This window comes from Mangifera indica, chromosome 19 (genome assembly GCF_011075055.1).
Source record: "Mangifera indica cultivar Alphonso chromosome 19, CATAS_Mindica_2.1, whole genome shotgun sequence".
In the NCBI taxonomy this organism is placed as follows: domain Eukaryota; kingdom Viridiplantae; phylum Streptophyta; class Magnoliopsida; order Sapindales; family Anacardiaceae; genus Mangifera; species Mangifera indica.
Window position 1 is genome coordinate 4,716,907 of NC_058155.1, and position 6,000 is coordinate 4,722,906.

Here is a 6,000-nt window from a genome sequence, read left to right on the forward strand (position 1 = left end):
CAAATAAGAATGTATCATTATATAATTAGATAATTAAAAATAAAATAATATTTAATCATATAATGATATATTATATATATATATAAAATTATATACAAAAATTATACACATAATTTTATTGAATTTATTATCACTTATTGGTTATTTATGTGCCTAAAATTATTGAAATAATAATGGCCCTAAATATATACCTAATTTTATTTCTACTTAAAATTGTACAATCTTAATTTATTCTTTCAGGAAAAATAAAAAAATTAAACGGACAAAATTTTGCAATTCTGTTTTTATCATTTAACAAAAGAAAATATATTTGATAGTATTTTCTACCATAATAGTGCTATATAATAATTTTTATTTATAAATAATAATATATTATTATATAATTTAATAATTAAAAATTAAAATTAAAATAATATTATATTATATAATAATTTAATAATATTTGTATATAAAATTATAAATAAAATTTTGTTAGGGCTGTTTGGTTATGAATTTTAAAGATTATTTTGGTAATCTATTTTTTATTCTTTTATTTGATTTATCAGTAATAAAAGATTACAGTAATATTTTATTACCTATGTTGACGTGACAGGTAATATATGTGATAATCTGATTACCACCTTCACCTTAAGTATTTAAAATTATCAAGGTAATCTTAATTTTATTATAATTATATTAGTATTTATTAATTTTTTGAGACAAAAATAAATTTATTTTTAATTAATATGATAAATAATATGAAAAATATTTAAAAATAATTATATTCAAGGGCATTTACGTAAAATAATTTACTAGTAATATTTTATTATCTTTAGTCAAATACAATAATTATTTATACCTATCAAATTTTATCAAACATAGTAATCATTTATATCTAATAATCTTTTAAGTAATCTATCTTCAAGATAATTTTCTATTTTAGTAATAAAACATTACTCAAACCAAACGCTTCCTTAATATAATTATTCTTTCCCAGAATCTGGTTAAAGCAAATGTAAATTCACTTTCAAGTTCATGTTTCTGCTTGTCCGCGTAGTGATGGCCGATCAACGGCCAAGAATCATCTAATCGTGTTGACCCACATTGTCCACCGCTGATCTTTAAATCTTACAACATGACAAACGAAGACGGACGGTAATGATTGACGGGTTGACCATCTTTATGTCCCACTCACAAACACAAGTTACACACACAGATTGTTGATAAATGGAGTCCGTGGAGCTTAATCTTTCTCTTTCATTCTCTTCTTTTCTTCCATGTTCCTGTTTTCTCAGCTGCAGAAACAGAGCATCTAAGCAATCTTTCAACCGGGTGACCCTCAAAATCTTTTCTTTTTTACCTTTTTACGAGTTGCATGCATTTTTTTAGTGGGAAAATATGATGAATCTTGCTTCTTTTTGGTGTTTTAGTTTGTTCTTCAACATGGTAGTTTATCTTTTTGAGATCTTTTAATGTTTGCTAGCTTAGTGTTTTAAGCGAAGAAAGAATGAGATTTTTGGTTTATTTTTTGTTTAATATAGTATAAATGAAATGATAGTTGGGACTTTGTATTAGTAATTGTAATAAATGAAGGGTTTTTTTTTTTTTTTTACGTTATTGTTATTTTATGATTAATTGGGGATCTGCAGTTGGTTGTAAAGAAGAGATTATTACTTTGGCTGTTAAATCAAGCTTGTTGTTTTAACTTTTAAGTGGATTCTTAATGGAGTTTTTCAGATTGTGCTAGAATATTGAATATGATGAGAAAGAGTTGGATTTTTATGTTATTTCTGATTTTGAAGTCAACTGGAATTTTCAGATCAAATGAGTCTTTGTTGAAGTTGTCGTATTTAATTGAGATTTCAGTTGTTTTTAAGATTTTGGGTTATGAAGTTTTGTTGAAGATCATGCTTTAGCCTTTTTGCCTGTTTAATTTTCCGAGTTTATGTGAATGGTTTGATGTTAAATCATTGTAGTTATTCTTTTTTGCTTTGAATTTCAGTAAGTGATTCTGATCTCAAATGAAATTTTAGGTGTGATTGCTATTGGATCAAAAAACTTGCATAAAGGTTTTAGAAAATGGATCTTAAAGGGAGTCTATGTGCAGACACTTGGGGGAAGTCTTCTTCCTTCTCAGATGAACTACCAAAAAGGATGTCTTCTAATAACTCATCTTTTGCTGATTTTGATTCGCGGCCACCACAGAAGTGGGAAGATCAGATCATATTAGATTATGCCATGAGGATGAATTCTCCCTTCCCTGAGTTCAATCAACCACAAACCCAGTCTCCGCTTCCTTCTAACTCCAGTAACCAAATCAAGTCCCCAGTTCAGATGAATGAGGCACTCCAGGCGAATAGAACCGAAGATTGGGATCCAAAAGCTATGCTGAATAACCTCTCATTTTTGGAACAAAAGATCCACCAGCTGCAGGACTTGGTGCATTTGATTTTCGGCCGAAGAGGCCAAGTGTTGGGGCAATCGGATGAGCTTGTAGCTCAGCAACAGCAGCTCATCACTACCGATCTCACTTCTATTATTGTTCAGTTAATCTCTACTGCTGGTAGTCTTCTCCCATCTGTGAAGAACAACTTTTCAGCTGCCGCTCCTTCCATTGGACAGCTTGGGCAGTTTACTGGGGTTCTCTTTCCGCCAGTGGATGACCCTAAAGGTGGTGTTCAGCCGCAAAGTGGTCCTGGAACCAAAGTTTTGAATAATTTAAACCATGTTGATCTTGGTGGCAATAGTGTGATTGAACAGAACCACACTTTTGAAGAGCATGAAATTAAAGATGAAGAAGATGTAGAAGAAGGAGAGAACCTCCCTCCTGGATCCTATGAGATCTTACAACTAGAGAAAGAAGAAATCCTTGCACCTCATACTCACTTCTGCACAATATGCGGCAAAGGATTCAAGAGGGATGCAAATTTACGAATGCACATGAGAGGTCATGGAGATGAGTATAAAACTCCAGCAGCACTTGCAAAACCTCAAAAGGGGTATGATTCTGAACCAATGATTATTAAGAGGTATTCCTGCCCATATGCTGGTTGCAAGCGGAACAAGGATCACAAAAAATTTCAGCCTCTGAAGAGTATTTTGTGTGTCAAAAATCATTACAGAGAACTCATTGCGACAAAAGTTACATCTGCAGCAGATGCAACACCAAGAAATTCTCTGTTATTGCTGATCTTAAGACTCATGAGAAGCATTGTGGCAAAGATAAATGGCTTTGTTCCTGTGGCACCACATTCTCGAGGAAAGACAAGCTATTTGGACACATTGCACTCTTCCAAGGCCACACGCCGGCCATTCCCACTGATGAAACCAACAAAGGACTTGCAGGGCCGTCTGATCGAAGAGAAGGCAATGAAGCAACAAGCAAAGTTGGCAGTATAAGTTTCAACTTCAGCTCTAATGCTCCTACTGGAAAGGGGATTCAAAATGATATGTACAGCAAAGGGAGTGCTGATGATTCAGCTAGTTTATTCTCGTCATTGAACTTTGATACCTGTAACTTTGACGGTTTTCATGAATTCCCTCGACCTCCATTCGATGATTCAGAGAGTCCGTTCTCTTACCTTATTCCAGTTTCTTGTAATTACATTCCAAAAACTGGAGGGGATTCGAGTTTGAAACCCTGAAGTGTTACTAAGTTTAGGTTGTTGCTTGCTTTAGGATTATTATAATTAGTCATATTTGTGAGTCAAGGTGATCCCGTTTCCATGTTCTTGTAATTGGTTGTACTTGAATAAATGTTCTCTATTATGAGTTTGTTACATTATTAAGAAAACTGAGCCGGCATCAACTTCTCCAAGGTTCTGAAAATCAGCGGGATCATTGAAAAAACTTAAAAGGAGACGGACAAAAATGTATCTGCATTCTTCAAATTAAGAAGCATGTACAGATTATACGTGTTGACTTGACTTACATGCATTGAATGGATGAAGCATTATGGCTATTAAGATTTGGTATCACAGGTCCGTAAGCCAAATTGCAGTAAAGATGTTGACGAGGTCAGATTCTAAAAATAGAACTGAGATTAGGTTTGGATTACTTTTTGAGTAATTTTTCTTGTACAAACATTAATATGCCTTTCAAAATTTCAAGGGTAAAACTTAACTTAAAATAACAGTTGAAAATTGAAGGAGTACTAATCGGAAAGGAAGAAAGACAGAATATACAACATAATGCAACAAAAATGGAACACTATGGATTAATTGATTCATATATTTCACAAGCATCATAAGCCATAAATCAATGAAAATTATTAGACTTAAAAAGTTCCATAGTAGAAAAGCTCATAGCGCTTTTAGGTTCCTCTGGAACAAGCATGTCAGCATTGATACAACACAACGATTCTTTGCTTGACGCTTATTCCTTTGACTCCACCAAATGCAACAGCATCAAGAACAAAACACAAGAATATTAGACTGAAACATTCATAGCTAATGCATTTCAAGTCATGTAGTTCAATAATCTTGGATCAACAGAAATTTAATTTGTTATTATTTTTTCATAAATGTTCGATATTTATATAAGGTGTGAACATCTTTATCTTTATTTATTTATTTTTTCTGAGTCAGAAAGAATATATAAATAATACAACGATGAGGAAGGAGATGGCATAAATGGTCCAAGCGACGCATTTGAGCCACAAAGGAAGTGGAATTGTGATGGCTACAAATATTGCCGTCACTGCACACAAAACACGAATCGCTCGAGAGCCAGAGCAACTGTAGGAAATTTTGAGCTCATGAATTTGCTGACAAAGAGAAAAGTGAAGGAGAATATGATTGCAAGACAAAGAAAATGGAACATAGGGGGGAACTGGGAATGAATTTGCAAGGATTGGAGAGCTATTTCAACTGCTGATGGCAAGCAAAACCCTATCACTATCATTGCCCACTCTAAGTTATACTGATTACCTACCGGAGCAGGCGGCCCAGCTAGTGTCACTTCATTATCGAAAGCAGTAGGAGGTGCTGCGGGTGGTGGTGGTTGAAGTAATGGTGCAGCTCTTCGCAAAAGTTGGCTGATTTTGGCAACTATTGAGAGGAAGAAGGCCCTGAGAAGATCAAATATGTCCATTGATTTCACGTCGTGATTCTCAAGTATATGAAAGAGAAGCGCTCAAAGTTTGGTATTTTACTGTTCTGAATTCAAGTAACAGGAACACTTGAACATTTAAAAGAAGGCCAAAAGATTTATTCCTACCCAAGGTATAGTGAATTTGCAATTCCCACCCACAACTTTCAAAAACCCAAACACCCACCTATGGTTTGGAAAACTAACACCTACCCTCCAAAATTAAGATAAGATTAAGGGAAAAATCATCATTTAACAATAATTTTAACATTTATATCATTTTACCCTCTTAATTTGAAAAACTAACAATTTTGCCCAAAATTAAGTTTTGAAAAGTGACATTCTCCCCCCTACCTTAGGTTTCCAATTTCACCGATGAATTTTTGACCAACGATGGCCGATCTCTCTCTTTTTGGTGTTCAATATTAGACGATAACATCTTGGATTTGACGAAATCTAGACAAGAGTCGAAACATTTCGTTTGAATCTTTGTCGTCCAGACGAAATCGGCTTTGTCTGGATAATGATGACGATCCAGATAAGGAGATCGGTTTCTTTTGGATTGATATCATCGTCCAAATGAAGCAGACTTTGTCTAAATGATAAAGATCCAGACAAAGAGTTGAAACTCTTCGTCTGGATTATGTCGAATCCAAACATCGTCAGTCCAATATTGAACACCGGAGAGAGAGAGATTGGCCATCGTTGGCAAAAAAATTCATCAGTGAAATTGGAAAACCCTAGGCAAGGGGTAAAATGTCACTTTTCAAAACTTTAATATTGGGCGAAATTGTTATTTTTTCAAATTAAAGGGGTTAAAATAATATAAATGTTAAATATTATTATTAAATAATGATTTTACCTTTAATTTTATCTTAATTTTGGAGGGTAGGTGTTAGTTTTCTAAATCATGGATATGTTGTTTGAGTTTTT

General features: G+C 33.5%; 1 pseudogene; it reads left to right on the forward strand.

Moving 5' to 3' along the window:
• The first annotated feature begins 1,172 nt into the window (after window positions 1-1,172).
• On the forward strand, window positions 1,173-3,758 carry LOC123203667 (annotated as a pseudogene).
• The last annotated feature ends 2,242 nt before the right edge of the window (window positions 3,759-6,000 follow it).